The sequence below is a fragment of the Vulpes lagopus genome, chromosome 8 (genome assembly GCF_018345385.1).
Source record: "Vulpes lagopus strain Blue_001 chromosome 8, ASM1834538v1, whole genome shotgun sequence".
In the NCBI taxonomy this organism is placed as follows: domain Eukaryota; kingdom Metazoa; phylum Chordata; class Mammalia; order Carnivora; family Canidae; genus Vulpes; species Vulpes lagopus.
In genome coordinates, this window is record NC_054831.1 from 127,469,603 (window position 1) to 127,481,513 (window position 11,911).

An 11,911-nucleotide genomic window follows, 5' to 3' on the forward strand; every position below is an offset into this window, starting at 1 on the left:
GTAGCTACTGGGGCTTGTGGCAAAACTGACTAAGTGTCTGGAGGGAGTGGTGGTAGGTGGGTTGGAGAAAGCTTCCTAAGCAACAGGAGTATTAAATGGTGGGTGGATGCAAGAGCCAAACTATGGAAAGAGCCCAGATGTCCAGTACCAGATGAATGGAGAGAGATATGGTATATATATATCCAATGGAATACTACGCAGCCATCAGGAAAAATGAAAGCTTGCCATTTGCAACAATGTGGATGGAACTAGCAGGTATTAAGCTAAGCAAAATAAGTCAATCAGAGAAAGACAAGTATCATATGATCTCACTCATCTGGAATTTAAGAAACAAAACAGAAGATCACAGGGGAAGGGAGGGGAAAAATAAAACAAGATGAAATCACCTCCAGCTTCAGTGGGCAGTTCCTGGACATACCTCTGGCTTCCTACCTTAAGCATACCCTTGAGTGTACAGGAGTGTGTGTGCTCAGCCCTGCACAGGGTAGGCTAGAAGTGTAGAGGAGCTAACACCTCCTAGAGGGATTAGGATCCATAATGCATCAAGAATTCCTAAAACCAGTAGGGAAATGGCAAGTATCCTGTAATATTTTCATTTATAGTAAGAAATACGTACTTGGTCTTTGACTCTGTTCTTGGCACGGAGCCCTGGAAATCCTTGGAATTTCCTAAGTGATGAGAGGTGTCTTTGATTATGTTAATGAGGTGACTTTGGGACCCTACCTGAGGATGAAGGATGCTTGCCCTGGGGACTAATATCATGATTAGAGGGTTAGAGCTTTCAGTTCTACCCCCTGACTTCCAAGGAGAGGAGAGGGGCTAAGGGCTGAATCAGTCACCAATGTCCAATTATTTAATCCATCTATATAATGAAGTGTCTATAAACACCTCAAAGGAAGGAGTTTGGAGAGCTTCTGAGGTGGTGAATACATGGAAGTGCAGGGAGAATGACTTACCTGGAGAGGGCATGGAAGCTCTACATCTCTTTCCTCACCCCTGTGCATCTCTACCATTTGGCTGTTTTGAGTTATATACTTTGGTAATAACCCAGTGATCTGTGAGTACAATGTGTCTCTCAGTTCTGTGAGCCACTCTGGCAAATTAATTGAACCTAAGGAGGGGTTGTTGGAACCTCTGAATCTGTAGCTGGTTGGTCAGAAGCCCAGGTGACAATCTGGGCTTGCAACTGGCAACTGAAGTTGTGGGGATGGGGGGGGTGTCCTCTTGTAGGACTGAACCCTTAACCCGTGGAATCTGATGCTACCTCCATGTGGATAATGCCAGAATTGAGTTAAACTGTAGGACACCCAACTGGAGTCTGAGAATTGATTGTTATTGGATGGCATGGGGAATACACCATCCCCAATGTTGGAGTTGGGTGCACACACTACCCTATATCGCAATAGGGTAGTAGGCAAAAGACTTGAAAAGGTATTTACAGAAGAAATGGAGATGGAAAGAACTTCTGTACAAATTTTCCAGTCTTCAAAGTTAGCCACATACAAATGGAAGAGTTTTGTTTAATTAAAGACTTCATAAACAAAGCTGGCAGAAGGTTGAAAAATTGAGAGGAAAAAGTCTTTTCAAAGGCAAGAGCATTAGCAAACAAATAGTGAAGTGACTATGTAAGGAGCTCATGGCAAATCAACAAGAAAAGACAGAAAACTCTATAGAGGGATGGACGAAGGATATGAACAGGCAATTTGCAGAAGGAGAAATGTGAATGGCCAAGGGAGTATTTGCTCGACTTCTTTACAGTTACAGAAATGGAATTAAGACAAGGAGATGTCACTTTACACCTTTAGAATGGCAAAAAGCAGAAAAAAAAAAAAAGCATGGTAGTGATAAGTGTTAGTAAAGATAACACTTTAAGATAAGGGGAGACTGGAGACCCTCATGTGCCGCTGCTGGGGTTGCAAACTAGTACAGCCTTCCAGAGTGTAATGTGGCAGGACTCAGGGAAATCCGATGTGTGTTTACCTTGAGATCCAGTGACTCCAGCTCTAGGTAAACAGAGATACTCTCATATAGATCCATAAAAGGATTTGTATGAGGATGTTTTCTGAAAACTTTTAAAGTTTTGATTTTCACTTTTAAGACCTTCATTCATCTGGAACTCATTTTTATTAATTCTGGTGTAAAGTAGGGGTCCGATTTAATTTTTTGTGTATAGATATCCAATGAACCCAACACCACTAAGTGAATGGTCCTTCCTTTCTCAAGAGATCTGCAATGCCAGCTATGTCAAAATGCAAATTTATATGTCAGTGGAAATGATTTTGAACTTTCTATTATGATCTGTTGGTGAATATTTCATTCCTACATCCATATCATACTCGTCGTTATTTTTATTACTTTATTAAGTATTAATTTTTAGAGGCCAAATATTCCTACTTTTACTCTTTCCTTTGTGCTTTTGTACTTCTATATACATTTTAGAATCAGTTTTTCAATTATGTCTGAAAACTCTCATATTCTAGCCTCTGCAGGAATTTGTAGAAGGTTGGAATAATCTATTTCTTGATGTGTTGGAAGAATTTTCCTGTAAAACTATCCTGAGTCTCATGTTTTAAGAAAAAAAAATTAAACTATCAATTTAATTTATTTAAATATTGTTGAGCTATTTGGGTTTTCTATTGCTTCTTGAGTTCATCTTAGTAAACCAGTTTTGTGTGTGTGTGTGTGTTTAAAGAATTTCACCTAAATTTTCAAAATTGTTGGCTTAAAGTCATATATGGTATTCTGTTATTATCTTTGAAATTTCTGATATATCAACCTTTATGACTTAGCAAATGGTTGATCTTTGTGTGTGTTCCATGGGTACAGAAAAATTTGTGTACTTTAGGTTTGTTGGGTATAAAGTTCAATATGATATTTGGAACTTAATTCAAAAAACTTTACTTTTTTATCTGTATCTAATTGATCTACTAGTTTCTGGGAGAGATTTTATTAAAATCTCTACAACTATTCATTGTATATATATTAGACATGTATATACACTTTTTAATTTATTTTTTATTTTTTATTTTTAAAGATTTTATTTATTTATTCATGAGACACAGAGAGAGACACACACACATACAGGCAGAGGGAGAAGCGGGCACCATGCAGGGAGCCTGACATCGGACTCGATCCCGGGACTCCAGGATAACACCCCGGGCTGAAGGCGGTGCTAAACCGCTGAGCCAGCCAGGCTGCCCCGATATACATTTTTTAAATATATTTTTTCTCATTTGTTCCTATTAGTTGTTGCTTTATATTTTTAATTAAGTTTTTAATTTTAATTCTAGTATAGTTAACATGCAGTGTTATATTAGTTTCAGGTGCACAATATAGTAATTCAACAATTCTATACATTTCTTTTTTTTTTTTTTTTATTTTTTTTTTTTAATTTTTATTTATTTATGATAGTCACAGAGAGAGAGAGAGAGAGAGGCAGAGACATAGGCAGAGGGAGAAGCAGGCTCCATGCACCGGGAGCCCGATGTGGGATTCGATCCCGGGTCTCCAGGATCGCGCCCTGGGTCAAAGGCAGGCGCCAAACCGCTGCGCCACCCAGGGATCCCAATTCTATACATTTCTCAGTGCTGATTGTGAAAAGTGTACTCTTTAAACCCATCGCCTGTCTGATCCATCCTGCCACCTACCTCCCCTCTGGTAACCATCAGTTTGTTCTCTATATTTTGTTTCTTGGTTTGTCTCTCTCTCTCTTTTTTTCCTTTGTTTGTTTTGTTTCTTGAATTCCATGTATGAGTGAAATAATCTGATATTTGTCTTTCTCTGACTGGCTTATTTCGCTTAGCATTATACTCTTTAGCTCCATCTATGTTATTGCCAATGGCAAGATTTCATTCTTTTTATGGCTGAATACTATTCCATTGTATATTTATACACCACATCTTCTTTATCCGTTCACCCATTGATGGACACTTGGGCAGCTTCCATAATTTGGTTACTGTAAATAATGCTGCAATAAACATAAGGGGGCATGTATCCCTTTGAATTGGTGTTTTTGTATTTGGGGGGGTAGATACCTAGTAGTGTGATTACTTGATTGTAGGGTAGTTCTATTTTTAATTTTCCGAGGAACCTCCATACTGTCATCCACAGTGGCTGCACCAGTTTACATTTCACCATCAGTGCGCAAGAGTTTGTTTTTCTCCACATCCTTGCCAACACTTATTGTTTCTTGTGTTTTTTTATTTTAGTCATTCTGATAGGTGTGAGGTAATACCTCATTATGCTTTTGATTTGCATTTCCCTGATGATGAATGATATTGAGCATCTTTTCCTGTTGGTCATTTCCTGTCGGTCTTTTTTGGAAAAATTGTTTGTGTCTCCTGCATATTTTTTTTTATTTTTTTAATTTAAATTTTATTTATTTATTTATTTATGATAGTCACACACACACACACACACATAGAGAGAGAGAGAGAGAGAGGCAGAGACAGGCAGAGGGAGAAGCAGGCTCCATGCACCGGGAGCCCGACGTGGGATTAGATCCTGGGTCTCCAGGATCGCGCCCTGGGCCAAAGGCAGGCGCCAAACCGCTGCGCCACCCAGGGATCCCCTCTCCTGCATATTTTTTAGTTGGGTTGTTTTTTGGTGTTGAGTTATGCCAGCCTGTTATATATTTTGACAACCCTTTATCAGATACGTCATTTGCAAATATCTTTTCCCGCTCAGTAGGTTGCCTTTTAGTTTTGTTGATTGTTTCTTTTGCTGTGCAGAATACTTTTATTTTGATATAGTCCCCATAGTTAATTTTTGCTCTTATTTCCCTTCCAATTAGGAGACATATCTGGAAAATTGTTGCTATGGCTGATGTCAAAGAAATTACTCCCTGTGCTCTCTTCTAGGATTTTTATGTTTTCAGGTCTCACATTTAGGTCTTGGATGTATTAAAAAAAAAAAAAAGATTTTCTTTTTTAAAGTAATCTCTTCACCCAATGTGGGGCTTGAACTCAAAACCCTGAAATTGAGAGTCACATGCTCCAACTGACTGAGCTAGCCAGGTACCCCTCTTTATTGCATTTTGAATTTATTTTTGTGTATGGTGAAAGAAAGTGGTCCAGTGTCATTCTTTTGCATGTAGCTGTCCAGTTTTCCCAACACTGAAAAACACAGTTTTCCCAACATTTGTTGAAGAAACTAGTTGTTTTATATTTTTTGAAGCTATGTTGTTAGGTGCATGTATGCTTGTGATCATTATGTCATTTTGATTTATCAATTATTTCATTTATATAGAATGTCCCTTTTTGTTTCTCACAATTAAAAAATATATCTTTTTTTTTTTTAAGATTCTATTTATTTATTCATAGACACACAGAGAGAGGCAGAAACACAGGCAGAGGGAGAAGCAGGCTACATGCAGGGAGCCCGATGTGGGACTTGTTCCCGGGGCTCCAGGATCACACCCCAGGCTGCAGGCGGCGCCAAACCACTGCGCCACCCAGGCTGCCCTAAAAAATATATCTTTTTGAAAGATTTTTTACTTAAAAATTATATCCTTTTTCCTGAAATTAATGTTAATAACTCGGGAGTCCCTTTATTTTAGAAGTTCTTAAAACTTAATAGAACTTCTTATTTTAGAAGTTCTTTTGTTGTGCCATAGATCCCTTTAGGAGCCTAGTGAGACATTATTCAAACATTATTCAAAATAATGTTTTTGAATGCATGGAATTGGGGCATCTAGGTGGCTGTTTGTTAAACATCCAACTCTTGATTTCAGTTCAGGTCATGATCTCAGGGTCCTGGGATTGAGCACCACATCAGGCTCTCCACTCAGTGGAGAGTTTGCTTGTGCCCCTTCTGCTCATGCACTCTTTCTCTCTCTCTTTTAAATAAATAAAAAAATAAATCTTTAAAAAAATAAATGCATAGAGCTCGAAAGCAAACCAATTTTATTAAAATCGAATAGTTAAAATATTTGTGGTATTAATGTAATTTTTTATTAATGTATCAAATAACAAGATCTAACAGTAGGTCTAACAGTTACTGTGATTTTGAAGTAGTGATAGGAGTAAAAGATATTTTAGTATACTATGATAAAGTGATATGAAAATCTTTATGATTTACATTGGTGACAAAGTCACAGATGTGCTAATGTTTCTGTGATTTGCTGTCTACATTTATAAATAACAGGAATGGTAAGTTTTAGTTAGAAGTGAAAATAAAGGCATATTTTTTTCCTTCCAAGTTCACAGATTCCTTGAATTTTATCCAGTGACTCACTGGAAAGTCCATAGGCCTTAAGGGAAGAAACCCTGCCTTTTTATTCTTTCTCTTTCTTTCTTTCTTTCTTTCTTTCTTTCTTTCTTTCTTTCTTTCTTTCTTCTTTCTTTCTTTCTTTCTTTCTTTCTTTCTTTCTTCTTTCTTCCTTCCTTTCTTTCTTCCTTTCTTTCTTTCTTCTTTCTTTCTTTCTTTCTTTCTTTCTTTCTTTCTTTCTTTCTTTCTTCTTTCTTTCACAGAAAAAATGTTTTTTTAAAAAGATTTTTAAGATTTTGTTTATTTATTCATGAGGGACACTGAGAGAGAGGCAGAGACATAGGAAGAGGAAGAGGCAGGCTTACTGCAGGGAGCCTTATGTGGGACTCAATCCCAGGACCCTGGGATCACAACCTGAGCCAAAGGCAGACATTCAACCACTGAGCCACCCAGGCGTCTCTCTTTCTTTCTTTCTTTCTTTCTTTCTTTCTTTCTTTCTTTTTCTTTCTTTCTTTCGAGAGAGAGAGTGCAGAAAGGGGCAGAGGGAGAGGGAGAGAGAATCTTAAGTAGGCTCCATACTCAGTGCAGAGCCCAATACAGGGCTCAATCTCCACCCTGAGATCATGACTTGAACTGAAATCAAGAGTTGGACGTCCAACTGACTGAGCACCCAGGTGCCCCATTCCCTGCTTTATTCTTAATCTTTTGGTCCTCTGTTGCAAGTGAATCTGTTATAAATGACATATTACTAGTGATTTAAAAAACTGTTCTGGGAGTCTCTGTTTTTTTATCAGATACTTCAGTCCATTTACACTTATTGTAATTGTTGCTATGTTTTAGATTTTCCTCTGACATCTTATTCATTATATTATAAATATATATCTGTTGGAAGTAGGTTAGACTTGTATTAGAGAAAACACCTAGTAACAGTGGTTTAAGTAAGATACAATTTTAACTCTCTGTTAGTCTAGGACCCCACAGCCATCAGGAACCCAGTTTCTACCCGCTTAGCTTGTAATTTCCATCTTCAAATTCCTTTTATGGCCCAGGATAGCTACTGGGGTGTTAACCTTCACAAACTCATTCCAAGCAGCAGGAAGAATGATAGAAGAGTAATAAGGGTGCACTTCTCTACTTACATTTCATTAGGTAGAGCTTAGTTATATGGTCTCACCTGGTAGTAAGGGAAGCTGGGAAATACTTTTTTTTGGATGGGTACGTGGATGGCCTGAACAAAATCAGCATCATTTTACTAAGGAAGAAGGGGACAGTGGATATTGGAGGACTGCTAGCCATCTCTCTGCTTAAGTTTCCTCAAAATAGCGGAGGGCCAACTGTTAGCAACTCTGAGCCTTCAATATGGTATCTGATCTAGAGAGGACCAGCCTGCCATCTGGTGGCAGGTTGATTACATTGGCTTCCTTTCATTATGGAGGCAGGATTGATTCGCTTTCCCTGGCATTTATTCTGGCTATGGGTTTACATTCTCTGCCGACCATCCTTCCGCCAGCATCATCATCATCAGTGGGTTTACTGAATGTCTCGTTCACAATCATGGTAGTCTGAATAACATTGCTTCTGACCAGAGGCCTCATTTTCCAGCAAAAGTAGTAAAAAAAAAATTGGTTGGTGAGCATGAGATTCACTGGTCTTGCCACATGCTCTTATCACCAGAATCATTTTGGTGACTTCATTACATTCAGCCAGAAGACAACCTTGTATGAATCTGAACTGCTGGCCCACAGTTGGCATATGTTCTGAATCGGCAACCAATGCAAGATGATGTTTCTCTCTCTTCCAGAATTTGTAGATCGGGGAATCTTGGGCTAGATAACTTCTAAAATTTTTACTCCCCAAGACCTTGGGCTCTGCTAGTTTAGAGGTCTTTGTATGTTAGGAAGGATGTTTCCACCAGGGCAGACCACAGAGGTCCCACTTATTTGGAAACTGTCATCTGGCCATTTCAGAGTCCACATGTCCTAGTTAAATGGGTGGGTGGGGGGGGCATAGGGGAAGCAGGGCTGGGGTGGGGAATGGTTCTGTGTTGGCTAAAGTAATTGATTCTGGTTGTTAAGGGAGAAATATAGATGGTACTTCACAGTGGGATAAGAGAGATGTGTGTCTCTGGATCCCATGAAATCCTCTGGGGTGCTTTCTAATTCCATGGTTGGTGGTAAAAGTTAATGGAAGAGGACAGCAACCCAGAATGAGCAGGACAACTGTGGGCTCAGTTTCCTCCTGAATGAAGCTTGGATCATCTCACTTGGTCAAAACCTCTGACCACATGAGGTGCTTGCTGAAGGCCAAGGGAACATGGAATAGACTCTAGAGGAAGGATATTATACATGCCTCATGGCCTGTGACGGAAATAAGAATTATAGCACTTATTTATGTGTTCTCTCTTACTAAGTCACGTATATGCTTATTGATCTTGCCAATTGCCCCTCCTACCTCTGCCATTTTAGATAGTGTGGTTTGTTGGTGGTAAAATTCACAATTAAGTGCACAGGTTACGGGATATCAAGATAGGATTGTGGCTAGAGAAGAGGAGAACATTACCCAGGCTCCCTGGGGTGGGAGATGGATGTGGCTACTGCCACATTTGTTTTTCTGAGGAAAGACTAAAGATGTCCTCGTTTGACTGAGACACATTCACCTTAGGTTGGGTGGTGACATGTTGTGGCTGTTTTATAAAAGATTAAGAATGGAAAGTAGGGTGGAAATGGATGTTGAGGGGCTAAGGAGTGGACCGTGGTCAATACTGAAGACCGACCCTGCTTGGCATTCCTCCAAAGCTCCTTCCATCATGGCTTATGCTGCGGAGGTTGGAACTGGAATGCTGGACGGGACATTTCCAGACTCTCTTGCAGCTAGGATTTCCGTAGGTCACTTGGCTTCTGCCAGGGAGATGCCAACCAGCCAGCAATGGAAGGGTGGGGCCCTGGGTGGAGGTGCCACGTGGCTTTTCTGGATGCACTGTTGGAGGTGTTTCAGTTCCTTTGAGGACACCTGCGGTGGAAGCCTGAGTACCAGGATGGTCCTTGCCTTCTTGGTGGAGAGGAGGAATGTCAGCCGCTTCCTGCTTGGAGGCTTTCCTGACTGGAACCGGCCATGAGGTTCTTAATGAGCGGTGGTGGCAGTGACAGAAGGCCCCCCACACCAGGCTAGTCTTGCAGTGAGATTTGGGGGTTATTCCTGAAATAGAGTCTGCTTCTCAGTTCTTCATGGAAGTCTGAAGCCAACCTAATCACTTAGTCAATCCCCCTCTTATATATATATTTTAAAGATTTTATTTATTCATGCGAGACACAGAGAGAGGCAGAGACACAGGCAGAGGGAGAAGCAGGCTCCACGCAGGAAGCCCGATGTGGGACTCAATCCCGGGTCTCCAGGATCACGCCTTGGGCCGAAGGCAGGTGCTAAACCTCTGAGCCACCCGGGCGTCCCCCCACTTTATATTTTAATTGAGGTATAATTGACATACAACCGATAACTAGTTTCAGGTGTACAGCTAATGATTTGATATTGGTGTAAATAGTGAAAAGACCACCACAAATCTACTTAATATCCATCACCGTATATAGTTACACACTTTTTTTTTCTTGTGAGGAGAACTTTTAAATCTACTGTCTTAGCAACTTTCACACATGCCTTATAGTATTAACTATAGTTATGCTGTATTTTACATCCCCAGGACTTATTTATTTTATAACTGGAGGTTTGTACCTTTGATTCCCCTCATCCATTTTATCCAGCCCCATCCCTTGCCTCTGGCAACTACCAATCTGTTCTCCATCTATGAGCTCATTCCACCCCCACCCCACCCCCAATTTTTAGATTCCACATATAAGTGAAATCACACGGTATCTGTCTTTCTGTATGACTTATTTCACTTAGCATAATGCCCTCAAGGTTTCTCTACCCTGTTGCAAATGGCAAGGTCCCTCTTTTTTATGGTATGTACATACCTCATTTTCTTTATGCATTCATCCATCAATGGACACTTGCTCCATATCTTGGCAGTTATAAATAATACTGCTCTGAATGTGGGGTGCAGATATCTTTTTGATTTAGTGTTTTTGTTTTCTCTCTTCCCCACCTTTTCTTTTTTTTTTTTTTTTTTAGCAAATTTCAATTTGTTTTATTTTTATTTTTTTCTTTAATATTTTATTTATTTATTCATAGAGACACACACACAGAGAGAGAGAGAGAGAGAGAGAGGCAGAGACACAGGCAGAGGGAGAAGCAGGCTCCATGTAGGGAGCCCGACGTGGGACTCGATCCAGGGTCTCCAGGATGACACCCCAGGCTGCAGGCGGTGCTAAACCGCTGCGCCACAGGGGCTGCCCCTCCCCACCTTTTCTGATGCTTATGAAATCTATACTTTTTCCCTACCACTTTGAAAATTATTATTTTTCTTTTTAGTGGTTACCCATAATTAGCATGACTCATGCTTATGCTAACTTCCCCTGTCAATTTCTAAAGCTTATCAGTATTTCTATTTTCCTTCTGAACAAGACAACACCTTAGCATGTTCTCATTTCCTTCCATCACCACTCCACAGCCACGTTGGTTTTCTGTGGCACTCCCAGGGCAGCATTTGAGGGAGGGAGACAGTGGATTTTCTTAGTTTGCAATTATCATGAGGAACTAGAAGTCAACCATTCCTGACATGTATTTTTAACTCTTTAAACAAATTGTATTGAAGAAAAATACATCCCCCAATTTTTTCAATTTAATTTTTCCATAAGTATGTTAATACATAGGAGAGTGCCAATGATTTTTTTTTTTTAAGAGAGGGAGTGTGAGCAGGGCGATGGGGAAAAGCAGAGAGAAAGAGAATCTTAAGCAGATTCCATGCCCAGCGTGGAGCCTGATGCAGGGCTCCTGACTCTGAGATCATGATCTGAGCCGAAATCAAAGAGTTGGATGCTCAAACTGACTGAGCCACCCAGGTGCCCCGGTGACTTTTTAATGGGACACAATTCACTTGTTCCTTCTGTAGACCTGGGAATCAAATTTCTACTGCCTTCTCTGTGTATACATTTGATAATTCAACACATATTTATTGAGTAAATACTATGTGCCAAGCCCTGTCCCATGTTCTTGGGATGCACCAGTGAACAAAGCAAACAAAGACCCTTGCTCTTGTGGAGCTTTCCTTCTAACAGGGGAGAAAGATGATAAAAACGATCATAGTAAATGTATATATTTTATAGTATGTGAGAAAGTGGTCTTTCTTTCTTTCTTTTTTTTTTTTTAAGACCACACCTCTTATGGAAAAAAAGAACAAACAGAATAGGGTCGTGGGAGCAGGAGGGAGAGGCAGCTTGTGGTATGAAATCTGGAAATCAGGGTCGGCCTCGTGGAGAAGCAAAGACTTGAAACAGGTAAGGGAATGAACACATGTCACAGGTGTTTTCTGGGGAAGGGAGTTCCCAGCAGAGAGAACAGCTGCAGCAGGGGCCCTAGAGCCTGGAGCAAACCTGCTGCATTTTCACTTCTTTTCAATATGTCATTGATAAGCACCCTTTCTTCTTCCTGAATTTCTCAAATTTCTGCCTATGTGCAATTTTTAAATTTTTTTTTTAGTTTTTTAATTTATTTATGATAGTCACAGAGAGAGAGAGAGAGAGAGAGAGAGAGAGAGAGAGAGAGGCAGAGACATAGGCAGAGGGAGAAGCAGGCTCCATGCACCGGGAGC